Raw genomic sequence first — 19,151 nt, forward strand, 5'->3', positions numbered from 1 at the left:
CAGCAGACTGCAGGCAGCCGTGCTCTGAGCCCGCCAGACCTGAGCCAGCACCACAGCACGTACAAATAGCTCCAGCTAACCCTGTGCCTTAGGCAACAAGCCATGCTAAGAGGCTGGGTCTGAAAGCAACAGCTCCAGGCCCAACTCCACCAGCTAGAGCACAAGCAGGGCACAGCCTCAGCTGCATGTGGGCCACCAGGCAGGGACACCCCAAGGTGCACCCACAAAGGGAGGGCTCAGCCTGCCAACAGGGGTGTGCTGATGTGTGCATGATGTCTCAGTGGGATCCTGCTGTTTGCAAAGGTGCTACTGTGAAAGGTCCTTTTTGGCAGCCCCAGGAAGGTCCCATCCCACCTGGTGGATGGTGGATCTCCTCTCACCCACCACTGGAATGTGCAGTTTCTGGTTCTCCACCACCCACTGCTCTATGCAAAATTTTTGTGAGAATTGCAACGGGACAAACTATTGCTTTTCTTTTCCTGTTACTTGCAGCTGATCTGGACTCTGTCTCTCAGGCAAACTTCCAGAGTTAAGACTTGTTGGAGTTTCATTTAATTTTAAAGTCACCCTCAGTCTCTACACTATGCTTCCCTCCCATGTTGCCTTCCCCATTCCCCTCCCGGACAGCCCACCTCCCAAAACTCTTACCTCATTCCTTGCTAGCTATGGTGCATGACAGACAGTACTTCCAGGAGTTTTGTGCCCCTTCTCTGTGCACATATCCTTCTGCCCACCCATAGAGGGTCTGAACAGGCTGCTTGAAAAAACCTTGCCCCCTAGTGTGAGGGGACACAGCAATCCCTTCACCAGTAGTGAGGGGATTGCTGCATGCTCAAGCACTAGAGAACAAAAGAGTTGGTTAAGAACAAGTTGGGAAATTCATATGAGAAATTTAGAGCTTTAACCATATAAAAGCTCATAACAGAACGAGCAGGCCAGCACAGCTCTAGGTGACATTGAACACTAATGCTCCAAGGATATCAACAGGTTAGAAGTAGACCCTAGGCAATGAAATTGCTATTGCTACCATAAATAATATTTAGGGGAGTACTGAGCCTGTCTCCCTTTATACAAGCAAGGGGAAAGGGCAAAGGTAAATAGAGAAGAAGCAAGGTGAGAGCCAAGGCCAGTAAGGGAGGGTGTCTTCTGGACAGAGATTCACCTCATATCCTCCTATCTCAAAGGCTGTCTGGCTACAAGGCTTAATGAGGGTAATAATACATACCTAGCTTGTGGGGCAGGGTTGTGGGGCTGGCTTTGTTGCTGTTTGCAAGGTACTGTGAGGTTGTGGCTGATGGCTGAGCAGGGCTTGAGGGATCTTAGCAGAAATTTTTCTTAATTGTGAATCTTACTGGAAGAACCTAAACCACAACTTGTTTGATGCAGTAACCTCCAGCACCAATGGTAGGGTAAGCAGGAAAGTGGAAACTCAGGCAAGCAAAAGCAGGAATTAGAGATTGCTGGTAGACTTTACTTATCTTACATTAGCTTCTGAGACAGCTAATTCTTCCAGTCAGGTTTGGGTTCCAGGCATCAAGCCCCAGTTTTCTGTGACTTTAGCTAAGTTTCCCATGGAGCTGAGTGCCTGATGTGACTGTTGGTTTCAGACACTTACTCTGCCATGTGTGCCTCCTTCAGAAAGACAGAAATAGCAGACATACAGGTAGCTAATTATCACAAGTATGTCACACTGCTCTTCAAAACCTCCCATCGCGCTGACCTTCAACTTTAGAGCAATGTAAAATGTGGACGTTATTACAGATAATCAGGCCTTTCATTTGTTGTGCTAAGTCCACTGAAGTTGGAGCTGATTATAATTCTTTGTTCAGAAACTTTGCTTTTTTAAAAAAAAGTAAAGATTACTTTTTCCTAAAGGAAAAGAAGGATTTTTGTTAACTTTGAAAGAAAGAAAACTCTTTCCTTTTTTGCTTAAGCATTTCCCCAAACTCAACATATAAAAACATAGCATTTGCATTCTGTTTCACTTTTTTTTTTTAACCAGCCAGAGCTCTCCAACTGGTAGCCTGGGGGGACAATTCTGTCTGGCCCCAGAAAGATATTCCACCATTATATGACCTTTTAAAATGTATCTGCTATGCAGATCCCAAGTAAATTGCTATAACAGAGTCTAGCCCGAGGTTGTCGAGAAATTGTCAAGAAGTCCTGCTTTAGACAAACTCAAAAAATTCCATGGAGAAAAATGTCACTATGTTTTTCTTCCATGGGAAGAGAAAATACTTCATTTGCTGCTCTTTTCTCACTATTGAACTACCAATAAGTAGCCACCTCTGCTCCCCTCACCTCCCCCTCCCTCCCCCCAAAAAAAAAAAACTTTTATTCCTTTGTGTTCATCTCTGAACCTCCCCTGCACTTCCAGCACAAAGATGGGTTCATTATCTCCTTTGGCCACTGCCGTCAGGGTTGTGTGGGGGCAGCAGCCATGGGAGAAAATGAGACCAGCCACAAGCCTTGCTCCCAGTTTCTCAGGGCCCGCCATCCTACAGAGACTCATTAACACCTGTGTGTTGAAGAAACCACACTGCAGTTACGAAGCCTTGGGCTTTCTCAGTTCAGAGGCTGCCTCCTGGCTTGACAATGAGCAGCACAGAACGTAGACTACAGCAAACACCGGTCTTGTGCAAAAAGTGTGAAAGTGGTCAAAATATACACTTGGTAAAATGTTGTTTACCGTAGCAGGTCTGCTTGATGCAGTGTGTAAGACTGCCTTAGAACAACCCTGACCTCACTGAGAAACAGTCATTGAAGTTTGAAGGCCTGGGACTTTCCTCTTTCTGCATGCATCCAGCCTAGACCCAAACCCTCCCTTTTCTCCTACAGTTTTTCAGACTCTTGGCTTTTGTTTTTCCCCCTTTCCTAATGCAGCCGAAATATGTCCCAGTACAGACCACACTTCATTCTCCTTTACACTCATCACCACCCTGTATATCCCCATTGCCTGAGCGTCCATCACACTGACCACATCAGCATCTCCTTGAGATTCTCCTCCGGTACTGCCCTTTCCACCCTCTTGGATTCAGAGTTATTCATTTCACTTTCACAGCCCTTCACAATTCTGTCTGTCTTTCTCCTGTCCCTAGCTCTTCACTCAGTGACCAATCTGTAGCCTCTTCCCATCCACTTCTTTTACACTCAGCACGTTTCTCCTCACTGGGCCTTGCTGTCCTTTCCTAGTGAAATGGCAGGGCCACCACAGGAGTTGTCTCACCTGAAGAAAAATGACACTTAATAAAGCTTTTTTTAAAGACAGCAACTCCCATTCTCACAGCAGGCTGACCTGGGGTGTCTTGCACAGAGGCACAATGTGTCACGGCCTAACCATCAGCTTCTGCAGGGCCCTGGGTCTACATTTTGTCTCCGTGCAATGCATGCACTTCCTGCTGCATGTGTGTAAGCTCATGTGTATATATACTGAATGCCAGAGGACGTGCAATATATCTATATGCTGATCACAATGGATCTATTGAAAACTTCCCTCTCAGATAAGCAGAGAATTTTATTGTGACCAGTTTGTGTACAAGGCAAAAAGAAAAGTTGATTAAAATGATGGCATTAAAGCTGCTAAGGCAAGTAGTCAATGTGAGAAGAGCCGCTCTTCATGCTGCCCACACAAGGTTAATTCTCCCTCTGTAGGGTAGGGTGATGCTACTATACAGTTGTAATTTCAGCAGCACTCAGTGTTGTCACACAGAACACACTTTAAGAATACATTTGAAGACGTTAAACTAGTGAAATACAAAGACAACCATGTTCTAAGAAAATGTTTTAACAGAGAAGAGAAAGAAAAGGATAGGTTTGGGCAATATTAATTAGGAAGACATGACAGAAATTAGAAAAATGAGGACGTGGATGGAACAGCAGAGGCCAAATGATTACCCCGAGGTGTCAGATAAGATGTAGATAAATTAAAGCCAGAGGAATTGCTATACTGGTGCACTTGGAAATTCATTTCTCCAGCCTCCAGTTTCCAAAAGCAGCAAGCACCTGGATGTGCTAGCTCTGCATGACACTGAGCAGTGGGCATTGCAAGGGCAGCTCTGCACCACATAGAGTCCACACAAATGTTTCTGATGGGCCCCCCAGTTTGGCAAAACAACTAATCTTCTTTGAAAATGCCAAAAGAGAGAAGAAAACACCACTTGATGAGGGTCGTAGTAGTTAATTACCCTCACCATGAAATATTTATATTCCCTACTCAACTTTTTCTGGCTCCTATCTTGTGAGCCAAGGGACTGAGATTAAAGGTGAGAAAAGCAGTGAGGAATGAGGACCAGACACAGGAGGGGATGAAGCTCAGGAGAAGGGCTGAGACATAGGTAGAGCTTGTGTTGTGTTATTAAAAACACATTGTGGCAGTTTGAGACTGCATTGTGGTGGCGGAAAGGAGGGGTGGGAAATGCAAGGCAGCAGGCAGGTCATGGCAGTATGGAGAGCTTCAGCTTGAAAGCTGAAACAGAAAGAGCAGAAACATCAAGAGACTGGGGCATCAGCAAAGCTATGCAGGGCCCCAGGACCAGGGGCACATCAGGTCTAAAGTGCATTGGCAGCACTCCATAAGACCTAAGAGTGGAACAACAGACCCTGAGGTACATCAGAAAAATATTGCTCAGCACCTGCTCACAATGTGCCTCCAACAAACCCTGCCAAAGCTGGCAGTTTCTCATTTAATTAAAAGAGAAAAGAAAAAGAAAAAAAAAAAAAAAAAAAGAAAAAAAGCTCTAAAGCTCTCCTTAAAATCATCCAAGGAAATGAATATGTCCAAGAGTAAGGTGATGTACTGGTAAGAAATTTCAGCCCTGTGTTCCCATCCCATCTGGGTGATGATGGGTTAACTGTGTGCCTGTTTCCCCCTCTTGTAGGAGGACACTAATTCCTTTGCATGGGGATTTGAGACATATGGATGAGGAGAGTTATTTATCAGCTCAAAGGTTTTTTGTTTTGAGGTTTGTTTTTTTCCTTTGTCTCTTCCTTTTTTCTCACCAGATAAAGTAATTATTAGAAAGCACTTGGGACAGAGATGGAGCTCTACTTGCTGGTGTTAACAGTACTATGATTAAATTTGATTTTTTTCCTTTTTACCTTTAACCTGCTTTCAAACTTCCTAAGAAAAATATCTGTCCCAGACTTTCTCTCTATAGCCCACAGAACTAGGCTATGTCCTCTGCTTTGCATGATCTATGGCAATTAATTCTGTTTCAGTTCCCTGGGCAGTATCATATTGCCACAGCCATACAGCAATAGGTTTCAGGCCAAAGTTCAGAGAGTAATGAAAAAAACCACTAATTTTAGTGCCTGAGTTGAGACAATATAGGACAATTTTCCAGGTGTATTACAATACAGAAATACAGAAGTTTATATTTACTAGGTCCAACTATCATTATAATCCAAAGCAGCCAGGTTCTAAGACTTCAGATCCTCAGAGAGGGGAAGGGACAGTCCTCCAGCTGATAAGGAAAGAGTTGTGTGAGTAAGAAAGTGAAGGAAGAGTTCATCAAACTCACTGCACAGCACCTCCAGCCACTGCAGTTGGTTGGGGGAGGTTTTAGGGGGAGGAGGAGGAGCGGGAGAAGTATTAGGGCTGTGAGCCACTATTCATTTACAAACTATAATTAATTTGATGTTTAGATTAATTTCTGATGCACTCTCAAAGGTGCACTGAAAGCATTTTTCCTTTATTATAATGTTGATTGCTTATTGGGGAGATAAATCTAACTGTCAGTTATGCACTGACTTACCAAAACTTTCAGACCAAGCAAGCATGTATGCATAAGGAACAGCTGTTTGCAGCTCTCCAGTTAAAGGGATAGCTCTGTCTTTTCCCAATAACTCACATTAAAGAAAATCTATACATTGTACACAGGGACTTCTGCTTTCTTTTGTAGTTTAACAATTTATTAGACAAGAATATGTTAGCAGAATCTATGTTCTATTTATCTGTCTGTCCTTGTGTCTATCACTGTTCTATCCATCTCTGCACCCAAGTGATAGATGTAGTCCATCCAGAATATGTCTAGAAGTTATGTATATGTTTGTACATACCTACTCACATACACACTTACACAATCATTTAAAACATTTTCACTCATGGTGTAATTAGATGGAGGAACTCATTACTGCAGGGTCTTTGTGGCTACTCATTTAATGAACTTCAGAGGAGGAATGGCCATTTATGTGACTAATGGAAGTGACCGATGTTAAGAGTTAATGCCAGAAGAAAGGAGAAAAAAAAAAAGTTTTGAAAGAGATTAAAAACGTAATGCTCTGGGCTTCAAATCGATCCTTCAGCTTTGGGAACTAGGAAAAGAACCTGATGGGTTTTTCACATGTGCCTGAACAGCATGCTATGTACTGCCACCTCCTCTAAAAATACTTTGATTTTAGATAGAGTAGATGAACCCTAATTAGGTACAGCTGGTCCTCCCTATGCTCCAAGGATATTCTAGTTTCAAATGCAAACACCCCATGTGTAGAAATGCCAGAGAAGAGTCTCTAGTCCTACTTTCATTTGGTCCAGAAGTTTCTGTTCAGAAATAGTGACCCCTTCAACAGGCAGGCCCATTTCTGAACTCAAGGTGATTGAACTGCTGAACATGGACTTACCCCATCCTGCTCTTGTGAGATTGCAGACCTACAACAACATTTAGACTTTCCATTACATCTGCTTTATTTTGTTTTCCCCAGATCTCTCTCTTTCAAGGTGAATTTGAGCTGTAGAACAAGTATTTCTCCATCAGTCCATCCGTCCGTCCATCCATCCATCCCCACATATTTATCTTCAGCTTCCTTATATCTGTCCTTTCTCATTCACTGCACAAGGCTGCTCTTCAGCATTTTGAAGTCTGTCAGCTAGCTTGTTACAGAGCAGCTGTTCAATAGATCCTCACAGCTCTCTGCTTGGCCCCAGGCCTTCCTTCCCGCACAATATTCAAACCCTGCTATGAATATGAATTTATTATTATTTCCTCATCTGTTTTCCTAAGGCCCTTCCCAGCAGAGCATCTGAGAGGTTCATGAAGCTGAGAAACAGCATTTTCACAGTGCTCATGTCGTCCTCATTTCACCAAGGGGATGGTGAGACATAGAAAGATATTCAAAACTATTTATTAACCTTGGATGCCTCATCTGAGATGCCATGAGCCTGATTGGTCTGTTTGCATTTTCTCAAAATATCTAACACAATGCAGGGCATGCTATGTTTATGTTCACTTCAGATGCAGTACAGGCATGCAGCCTTTCCATACCAGCAAAATCTCAGGTCACACACTCAAAATCTCAGGTCACACACTGACTAAGCACCTTGCATATCAGCTCATGCACTATGCCATAACTATCCATATATTTTTTAACATTTGTATGCCTTTTGCTTTAGTTGCGCCAGGCACTTACCTCATGGCTGTACGTTTTTTGGGCATGGTTCAGGGGTGCCAAGATACAGGGACCATCCCTAGACAGTGGTATAGACAAGATTACCTCTCTTAGGGATAAGAGAGTTTAATCATAAGATTAGAAGTCATGATGTGCCATTTGCACTCAGAGCCTGCAGATTTTATTTACTAATAAGAAAGTAGCCTAGGAGATCTTATTAAGGGATTTTGTGATTTGTTATTCACCCAGCGTAATTGGGATGTCATGCAAAAAATAGGTGTCAGGTCCACTTCTCTGAGGCAGCATTTGGTTGTACAACTACACCACAAAACCATCCTTTCCCTGCCTTATTTACTTTCTATATTCCAACACCAGCAATAATGAGTCTGATACATTGCCATCTTCCTCACCCTGTTCTGTTATTCATTCTCTACAGTAATTAAAACAAGGATGCCATGAAAAAGAAAAATACAGAAACATGTGGTTAGAAGCGATGGCTTAATGCATATACAAAACAATACAAAATTAAAATTTTATACATAACATCAATTCTTGCATTTTTCTAACTCTTCAGTGCTTCATTTTGTAATCTTATCATCGCTTTCGTTTATTGGTGTGGTATCTTACTTTTTCAAGTAAGCAAACCAAAACCAATGCATGAGAAGAGATGAGCATCTTCAGATAGTGTACACTGACATCACTAAGGTTGTCACTAGAAAAACAATTGGCAGATCCCCATAAAAATGGGTACCTTTCCTCACCATTCCCACTTTCAACTATTTCAAATCCCCAACCATATTCAACCTCATCCCCACTCTCCCCAGTCCTGATCTGTAATACATTACATATGTATATGTATATATATATATTTATATGCATTTATATATATAAATATATATATCCCCAATAGTGAATATGTCTGCAGATTATGAAAACCAATGAAAACAGCTGAACTGGGGATGCTTAAGATGCTAAGGGATGCTAAAATGACTATAAAATTGTAGCCTAATGTTAAGGAGGTGAATTTTCTGAGTAAATGCCTGTTGTTAGCTTGCAGCTGATTTCTGTAAATGAGTTAGTAAAAGCCAGATGGAGTAAGAAATTCTGAACAGAATCAAATGAAGCCTATGGTCAAAATGCTTTTGTGTTAAACCCCATGAAGAGGTGTTCCTATAACATCCTTTCTACTTTCATTAGCTAAGGTCTGAGTGTATAATCATTGGAAGCATGAGTGTTAGGTAGAAAGTAAGGCTTTATAATTATGATCAGTACTTCCATTTGGGGTTTATCCATCATAATTTGTTAAGGTCATGGGGATTATTAATCATAAATTGTGGAAATTGATGTTTCTGCCTATTAATAGACTCACAGAGCCTGTCAGGGACCTGAGGAGTCCAGCCTTCTGCCCAAAGCAAGGTCAGCTGTGGGTTCAGATCTCAGAATTGCTCAGGGATTTATCTAGTCAAGTCTTGAAAACCTTCAAGGATAGAAATTCATTTGGTCAGCCTGCTCCAATACTTGTTGGCCTTCATGGTGAAAAAGCTTTTCTTTATATCCAGTCTAGAACTCTCTTATTTCAATTCCTGTCCATTGTCTCTTGCCCTTCCACCATACACCACTGTGAAGAGACTATGTCATTTCTCTCTCAAAGGGCAAGTTCATCAGCCCTTGGCTGTCCTGATGTACCTATGCTAAACTCACTTCACTTTGCTAGTGTCTTTCCTATGCTGGAGGCAGGTTTGGGGAGAGGAGGGTGCCCAAAACTGGATGTAGTATCCAGATGTGATCTAGTAAGTGCTGAGCAGAGAAGAGTAATCACTTCTCTGTTTGACTGCCTGTGCTCTTGTTAATAGAGCTCAAAATACTCTCGGCCTCCATGGCAGCTAGGGCACACCACTGATGAGATCCTCTAGTGATGTAAACCATGGAAAACCTAGAGACAGTGGGACTCAGCCTTCTTACACCAGCCAGGTGTCAGTCCCCTTGATATTTTGACAGGTGTATTTGATATTTTAAAAGGGAGGAGCTAACATCTAAGAGCAGCTTTCTTTGACTACTCAGGCGATAGGCTTTCTCCATGTATTTTTTTTGCAAACATAACCTACAAATCTGATTTTGTGTTCTGACCATTTAAAGGAGAAATTAAATGACTGTTCTAAAGAGTGGTTCCTAATTACGCTTTAAAATCCTTCTCCAGTAAGGTTTCCAGAAATTGTAAGGTGTTTACCCTTGTCATTGTGCATCTCCTGACATGGCTGAACAGACTGCTGAAGGATTCTTGTGTTATTGAGATTTTAAAAATGTTTATGAGAGAATAGTTTTTCTTTCTTTATTTTAAGAGTCAATGCAAGACCCATATTTTTAGGGGAAACTTACATTTTTACCCCACTTCTTCAAATTAAGATCCCTGTCCAAATTATCAAAAGCCATACTGCATTTCTTAGATCTTAAGTTTCCTAAACAAAGGCATCTTCCTTAATGTGTTTTCCAGTGATATTTCTACTCCTCTCATTTCAGTAATTAAAATACAAGTGTATTTTTCCATCTCCCTCTCAAGGATGGATCAAGAGTTCAGAGGGGTCATTGTGCAGGTGCCCCAAAAGCCAGAATTAGATCATGCTTTGGGCAATCAATGATACATCTCAGATCCCACAGACTGAATATAATTCTTCAGAGGGACTGCAGAAAGCTTTTCACAAGGCTTCACAGAGATCTCCAGGATTCAGGATACTCATTTGAAGGCCATTAGTGGTAAATGCTTTGCTGGCAGACCCAGAGGAACTTCGCAGCAGCTACGATATAACATGAAGGTGTCTAATTCTCATTGATGTTAATGACAAAAGAAGCTAGCTGATCATCTCTGTCCGTTGAAGGTAATCAAAAATGCAGAGGTCTTACACTGGCACTGAAAGGACCACAGATCTAACAGTTGGATCTGGATCAGTACCTTATCTTACAGCTTAAAATGTATAACTCTTTCCTTTTGCCTGTTGATACACAGCATGGTTCAGTGCCAGTTCACAACCTACTGATCTAAATATTAAGAGATCTTCTCTTTTCTTTTTCTTCCAAATGAGTCACCGAATATGAGGAGGTTGTTTGTTTTTTTTTCCCTGTTGATTTCACTTTTAGTTTTGTTAGCTGTTTTTCACACAGTGGCCTCCATAAAAAGTAATGTATTGGTTTGAAAAACATGGCCAAAAGCTATTCATCACTATTTCTGCCTTCTGAACAGAAACTTCTGGACTGTCCAACAAGAGAAGCTTCTAGTCCTTTTATACCTATTAGGTTGCCCTAACCTACCTATAATGAGGTGTCAGATATGCCATGACATAAAGGGGAGAGATGGTTAGTTTGCTATCTAAGTAATGATTAGCAAGGAGCAAGATTCCCATTCTGTACATTGCTACACACAGAACAGATCTATTTCAGAGACTCCCTAGGACAGGAGAGAACTGATAAAAAATAGTCATTAGTGCAATTTGTATTGCACCTTCCTGGTCTGTTTCTTTTTGGTTTCGATTTTTTTTTTTCTTTAATTAACCCAGGAAGAAATTTTCCTTCCCACCATGAAATACTGTCGACCGGTGGGTGATTTTATGGTGACTGTGTCTTGTAGATGAAGGAGGATGGGTGTTTTTTTCAGTAGCTGCAATATTCATATATAGCTTCTTTATCAAGAATCTGCAAATTCAGTGGGTTCCAAGAGAGAACGTGGCATCAAAGAAATAAAGATTAAGATGAGAAATGGAGTGCAACACCTCTGATGGGAGCTTCAGTAGTTACTTTCATCTTGTTTATATGGTACAACTCCAACAAAACTGATGTAAAAATAACCATCTTGATTCAGCAACACTCACAGACTCATAGAGTCACAGAATGATTTGGGTTGGAAGGGACCTTAAATATAATCTAGTCCCAAACCCCATGTCATGCACAGGGACACCTTCCACAAGACCAGGCCCCAGCCAGCCTAGCCTTGGATGCATCTTTAAATTAGCATCTACTTAGATCCCACTCATAGCTTGCATAAAACCTATACTAAGTTAATTCTTTTCTTCTAGTTTTACACCAGCAGAACTTGCCTCCTGAAAAGTTCGTTCACTTTTTCCAACTATGTACTTTGCCCATAAAACCTATGCTGACACATCATGACCTCAGAAATTCACAAGAAAGGCTCAGAAAGCAATTCAAGATTTCCCTCCACCCAAGAAAGAAACAAATAACATTCACTTATCTGTAGGTGTTTCCTTGCTGGCTAGCTTGTTCCTTATGAGAAGGATATTTATCAGCTAAGTTGGAACATGACACTATGTGTTAGTTAGTGAGATGAATTGCAGTGCTTCTTGTTCACAGTGTACATGTATGTATATTGGACCAACATTTTATTCATGGGGTCTCCAAAGACTGGATGGAGCCTGAATCCTTCACTTCTTCCATCCATTCATTGGATGACTTCAACTCCTACTTAGCAAAATGGGTAGGCCCACAGTCTGCAGTACTAGACAAATAGTTGCTCATCCTTTATAGAAGTTGTTTACACGAAAAATAAGAGAATAAGAGAAGTTTTTAGCGTTACCTCTACTCTTAGGATGAAAAATCTATTGTGGTTTTCTATATCAGATTTTTGCTTCTTCTTTTCCTCTTTTTAGAAAACATTGTTCCTGATCAGGTGCCTTGGTTGCAGATGTATGTGAGTCAAAACCCCAGATCAGACCATGCAGTAATATAAACTGTCCAAATTTTGGTCTAATCTTGATTGTTAATCATGTGCTTTCAATGGAGTCATGTCAGTAATTTCTATATGAAAGAACAGATCACAAAAGAGAAGAATAACAGAAATAAAAGTCATTCTTGGTTAGAACCACCATATTCAGGGTCAGCATCTACAGCCCTGAAACTTCAGTAACTGTTTTTTTGAAACAGTATCTGGGGAGCACCCAACTGACTATGCACAATACCAGGGACCACTTCTCTGTACATTCAAGCTCACACTGCCTCACTGTATGGAAGTAGTTGCATGCATGGGAAGATGGGAAGGTGACATCAGGAAGACGTTCATGTATTTCTAGCTACCTTCTGCACTGGGCGTTCTGACCTTTAGAGAAAGTTAATCATGCCATCTACTTTCACTCTTCATTTAATCTCCCCTTCCCATCTGTTCAGTTTCTCTCAGCTGGAAGTAAGATGAAGAACGAGTACCAGTCAGCTGTCTCAGTGGTCCACAGCCCACACTTTGGGGCCATTTATTGTAAGGCATTAACATCAATTGTCACCTCTGTCATGACAGTTACTGCAGTCCATGCCAGATTAGTAGGCAAGAACTGATTTTCTAAATATCTGAAAAGTGAAATGAACAATAGATAGACAGACAGATAGGCGTGAAGTATCAGAAGGGACTGTTCTGATCCTTTGGACTGAACTCCAAAATAACATATGCTAGATACCTTGGCTCATGTGACAGGTTCAAACCTTCTGCTTGAGTCATAGCATCCCTTTTATAAAATCTCTTAATCAAGATTTCATGTGATAGGTGCTCCACCCCTATTGCTAAACAAGATGTTCCAAAATAGTTAATTACCTTTACTATTTAAAAAATGCAGACTCAGTGTCTTATTTCCATTTTAAATTTGTCAAACGTCTGCTTCCATCCAGTGGAAATCATCAAACTATTTTTTTTTCTGTATTAAAACAAAACAAAACATTCTATTAGAAATTATTTATAGACTATGATTGAAAGACTGTTTAACCTTCTTTTCAATAAACTGTGGCAACTCTTGTTAGTTTTTCAGACCTAGAATTATTCTTGCAGTTCTGCATAATTCTTAGACTCTTTTTTTTAGAGAGATCACCTGAACTAAATGTAGAATTACAATACGGATCTTTCATGAACCATATTCATAGGTAGCATCACCTCACTATTTCTAGAGGATGCTCCCCAGGGACTGGCTTTACCCAGAGAATGTACCAAGCCCTATAAGTATTTCAGTGTAATCCTGAGAGCTCGTATATTTGGCTTTTACCAAGATTCTTATGTTCTTGTTATAAGTAGTTTTCTATTGTAGAATTCTCTTTTTTTTTTTTTTTTTTTTTTTTTTGAGCTACCCACCTGCTTTTTCCCATGGATACTTAATTTTGCATTTTGTTGGGTTAAAATGAACACTCTCTGACTGAATCCAGCCTACACAGTGACCCAGGTCAGCCTGACTTACTTCTGTCATTATTTACCACTTCTGGTATGACTGGGAAATTTTACCAGTAATTACTTTAGATATCTTCCAGGTAGTTTTAGAGAAACTGAATAGCACAGAGATTTCAGCATGCTCCTGGAGGAGCCTACTAAAAACTCCTCAATATTATAAGTCACAATTTACAGGTTTTTTCGGTGATATATCAGTTATCCAATTTTTTAGAAGTTTAATATGGGCTGCTTTCCTTTTCTGTAAAAAATAATAATAATAATAAAAAAATCTGTCAAATTCTCTAGAAGGGTTTAAATAAACTCTATGAAAATTTACTTTATTAACCAAACTTGCAATATCCTGAAATCAGATTCATTTGATAGATTCTATTTTCCATGAAACCAAACTGATTAGTATTAATTGTACACCATTTATTTTTTTTATCATATTATCTCTTATCAAGATTTTCATAGTTTTACTTAGGCTTATGAAATATTAACTAAGTTTACCCGGTCATCTGGTTTACTTCCTTGAAAATTAAGAATAGATTTTTTCTGGAGCACTTTGAAGCTTTTTTAATATTCCATAAATATCTAAAATGAACGTAAATGCTTCAGCAAATTTCTTAACCAATTCTTTGAATATTCTGGGGTTCCAATTATCCCACAGATTTGAAATATTTAATAGTAGTTTTTTAGCATAGTCATCGTTTAATAGCTGTTCATACATTACAAAATGGGTGGATGGATGGATGGATGATGGATGGATGGATGGATGGATAGATGGATGGATGGATGGATGGATTGGATAACTGGATAGACAGATCTCACTTGGACATGATTAAACATCAGTGGAAGGTTAAATATTCCAAAAAGTCATCCAACACTCTTAGACACTGGAAAACAGCTGAAGTGCTATGCCCTTGATCTGCAGACATACTCCTTTATTGAGTATTCCAGTACCCATAAATCACCTTACAATACAATACCTTCCAATGCACACATACATTATAAAGCTACTTACATACAGATTGTATCCTGAAATTCTTTACAGCACTAAAAAAATTGCAAGACAGCAGCTAGTACATTGTGTAAAGAACATAGCAAGGTAAAGACCTTGCAAGGCAATTAAAGGAAAGCCTCCATTCTCTGATAAGACTAATAAACATGGGAAAAGAGAAACTGAACAGTCTTAGAAATGAAATGTACTGAGGTAGTGAAGAACTGCAGGGTAGCAGGTCAGTTCCCAGTAAGGAGAGAAGGGTAGGATCTCCTCCCCAACACCCTTTCCCCAGAGAAGGCCCCAGTGATTTGAGCACCTCAATCACTAGTTAACTAAACTAGTTAACTAAACTAGTAGTTGCCTTCCCACCAGAAAATGCCTCCTTGCCATTCCTAGAACTACCCCTTCACTGGTTAGTAACAAAAGCGAGGAACCTAAGCTCTGATGGGACAATGACATTAATAGCCAATTATATTAATATGTGATTCCTTAACTACTAACACAAGTATCTGGGAGATGGAAAAGATCAGGACCATTGGTCTAACTAATTTCCAGTGTTTTCTGCAGCTTCCCCCATCTTAATAGTCTGGTCCAGGCCCCCTCCTATCTTCTGGGTAGCAACACTTTGAGTGCAAGAGAAGCAAGGGGCATGGACTTCTGCACTGGCACCCGGGCTATGTGCATCATGTTTCTTCTCTTTCACATCACAGGAATTTACCTTCCACAGGCTGAGGCAGATCTTGGAGACCACAGTATTTTCCTCCTTTTTTTATTTTTATATTTCCTCTTTTCTAACTCTTATTTTTCTTTGCTGAGAAACGGGTTGAATGACAAGGCAAAAGAGTTCAGAAGAATGAGATCCTTTGTGACATTCTTAACTGAAGCATCAAGACGTGCTAGGAAAAGATCCCTCGTGGCAGTCAGAGAAATAGACTGACAGCCAGAACCAGAGTAGTGCATCTGTGGCCAAAAACAAGCCAATAAGCACCAATGTCTGTATTTCCGTTGCAATCTCTTATGAAGTGTATCACTGAGATACTAGTTTTGTGCAGCAAGCACATGGCATATATATCCAATAATTCTTCCTAGTTTTAGGACAATTTAAGTATTTGTTTCTTTGAGGTTCCTGTTTTCCTTTCTACTGCCTGAGACCAGCCTACTTATATAAGTGGACCTGCTATAGGACTGTCTGCCCTCAGTTCAGGAGTCTAGATCAAAAGTTTGCATCTGGTCCTGTCACTGACCATGGTCTTGACTTTTAATTTTGGGGATGCTCAGTGTAGTTACCAAGCTTTGAGCTGCATCCAGAGAAAGGTTTCTTCTGAAGAAAAGCAGCATATTATTCCAACCTGGTAGCAGATCATCAAAAGCCTGTTTTGCACATTAACTGCTAATTCTCCTTGCAGCACGCAAAGAGAAACAGAAATCTCACAAAGGCCAATTAGGGATCCATGGGAACCTAACGATGTGCTCATTCAGGCCTGTACTTAGAGCACAAACTAATTCATGGCCATGCAGAGACACTACTCGCTGTGAATGAAAAGTTTACAGTTGCAAAACAGTCTTCAAATGCACTCTGAGATAGATTGCAAATTCCCTTCTTTATCTTCTCAGCCTATTAAAATAGAAAATCAACCAGTGAGTAATATCAGCTACATAAAGCCAATGATGATCGTGCTAGTGTCATGAGGAAGGCGTGAAGCTCCTTCAGCAAGCCGCACTACCAAGATTTCCTGTGGAAAAAATGAGTTAAACTAAAGCTCCCTTCAGGACATTACCCCTGTTTCTACCTGTAGTAAAAGTTATGTAGGAAAAGAGCAGGACAGGAGAAGCCGTGGACTCTAATCTCAGTACCTTCCTGGAAGTTGCTGTGCAGACTCAGGAAGATTAGATGCCCTGAGCTGCAATCCCAGCACATTTCTTGATTCTTTGGTGCTTTGATAAATCATTTATTAGAGCAGCTTTTTTACATAATCCTTGGGAAAAGGAAGAAAAAATAAATAAATAAATAAATAAAATAGATTTATCACAAAATCCTGTCCTCCTACCAACCATCTTAGACCAGGACATATATTTCTCTGATTATTAATTAACTGATGCACAGAAACAACTATGAGTTTTTTAACCTCTCCCTTTCTCTTTTGTCCTTCAAGAGCGTAGATGACAATGCAGAGGTACTGTTCAAAACAGATAGCTTCTTGGGCAATGGAAGTGCAAGCATCATTCTTTGTGCCCCATAGTTATGAACTCGAGAATTAAAGCTATTCAGAAGGCAAGCATGTAAGCAATTTTCCAGGTACACTCATTCTGTCCTTAGTCATACATGTTTAAATCTGGCATAGCACCAGAAGAGTAACAAAGCTGGTTAGCTGTCAATAGTGCACATAACAAAAAAAAAAAAAAAAAAAAAAAAAAAAAGTCATATAATCTATCAGTAGATATTTGACCTGCAAAGAGAAAGGAATATATTGTTAGCATGGCTTGTCTATCTGCTTATCCCTTATCATTGTGAAATCTCAGCTCTCAGAATAAGCCATAGCTCTTCTTCTTTTTGGAGTCCATCCAAATAACTTCAACAATGTGAAATACAACTCCACATAAATAACAGGAAGGGGGAGAGCTGAATGCATCAACAACTTCTGTGCATATCAAGCCCCCTGAAACTATAACAGTAAAATGAAGATAGAGACATTAGCTGCTCTGTCCCTAGGATGTGCTTACAAGGAAAATGTGCAATTATTGGCATTTGCCCTCCTCCTTCTCTCTTCACAGCCCACCCAACACAGCCCCTGCACCCTCAGCAGCTAGGCAGTAGTGATTTCTAATATTACAGCAGTGGATACCAGGACAACTAAGGAGAATAAAATAAATAATCCAAATCCAGTCCAGATCTGTGGGCAACTGATATACCAATAGCATCAAAGTACAACTCCCAGCTTCATTATCTGGTCTAAATGAAATATAGTGAGCAAATGCACTTCTGATCTCTCTTATTAGTCCCATTTGTTAAAATGCTGTATTATTTACAGCTTTGCACAGAATGAGGAAATGGCCTTAGAATTCTGTCTTAAAAGCAAAATGTTTGTTAAAACTGTAGTGGTTTTGTGAGCTTATCTAAAGGCAGGGTTTTTGCAGGGGTCCAACTGTATCAACATCCCAGTACCAGGACTTACCACCCAATTAAAGGTCTTGTCTTGGCAAAAGTAGAGAAATAGTAGACTTCTATCACACTTGGCAGTATTTCTGGTGGAGCTTGTATACATAAGGATTTTGATTTGGCAATTAACACCACTTTGAGGAATGACCCATATAGGCACTAGCCAGTTAACACATTCTTAGCTTGAGATGTGAGTCCCAGCTGCAGAACAGCAGCTAAACAGTCAGTGGGATGTACAGTGTGATTCATTTGGTCACAGCTAGCTATGCCCTCCCCCGTCCCCTTTCCCCCACCCAAAAAAAAAAAAAGAAGAAAAGAAAAAAAGACAAATTGCATTCTACACTCCACTGGCTGTATTGGCTAAACCTCCATTGATTCTTTTAGGATACCAAGGTGATTTGCTCACAAATGGATGCATGTGTAGACACACTCTAAATGTATGTGTTCAGCCAGTAGGAGGTACATTGCAACAGGACCAGTCACAGGAGTAGAAATCAAAGTTCACAGTCAAGGTTCTCCAACAACATGATATAAGCAATTGTGCAGCTGCAGCCAACTCAGCTTTGATATTTGGTAGCTGTGTCTGTATTAGTAAAGAAAACGTACCTGGCACTTTTCTCGAGCACTGGTGCCAGCTGGCACAGGATGGCCCACACCCAAACTATTAAATCCTGTTACTTTCCAGAATATCATGGCAACCTCCAAGCTAACTACTGAAAACAGCTTCTGTCGTGTGCTAATACTCACACTGCATCCAGGAATTGTTTGGAGTTAGGCATAAGCCAAACTATGTCAAGAACCTTTCTAAAAATTCAGTGGTAGAGATGATTGGGGTTCAGTTTCTCTGAACTTCCCTGGCACAGTTTGAGTTTACTATTAGAGCTGATGGGTCTTGGACCGCAGTATTAACAGTCCAGAGGTGATTTTAAAAAGAAATGTCTTTCACTGCAGCTATATTCAAGGACAAGAGGTAGCTAGACTGCAAATTTCAAGTTGAAGATCAAGTAAAGCATTTCCAAGGGAGCTTCCAGAAGTATTTAAAGACTGCATCAACTCAGGTGAAATCAGGAAGTGCTTAGTTTATTCCTTTGCTGAGATCAAATCACAGGACCTTGTTGAATGATAGATTATTCAACTAGTGAAATGTAAACTGGGAACATTACCAGGTGCTTACTGGCTAAGAGGTGATTGCAGATGCAGATCTACTGCCATTTAATAATACTTCAGCTCATTACTCATCACAACTCTCTAGTTTTCTGTTTAGAGATTGATGACTGCCGTGAGGTTTGAGCAACACTTCTGCTCACACCTTCAGAGCTGCAGTGTTGGTTCCTCCTCATCCAGGTGGCTGGCAGGATAACTGTGGAGAGCCAGTTACTTGGAGCCTCAGCTTCAAGAGGGGAGGATGAGGAGGGAAGCCTATTTAT

At 40.5% G+C, this 19,151-nt stretch overlaps 1 protein-coding gene across 21 annotated transcripts in view; it reads left to right on the forward strand.

Annotated features, from left to right (window-relative positions):
- The window catches only part of CELF4 (CUGBP Elav-like family member 4), a 703,890-nt gene that overhangs the window by 659,026 nt on the left and 25,713 nt on the right, over positions 1 to 19,151 (forward strand). The window lies entirely within an intron of this gene.

Source organism: Aythya ferina, assembly GCF_964211825.1.
Source record: "Aythya ferina genome assembly, chromosome: Z".
Taxonomy (NCBI): Eukaryota; Metazoa; Chordata; class Aves; order Anseriformes; family Anatidae; genus Aythya; species Aythya ferina.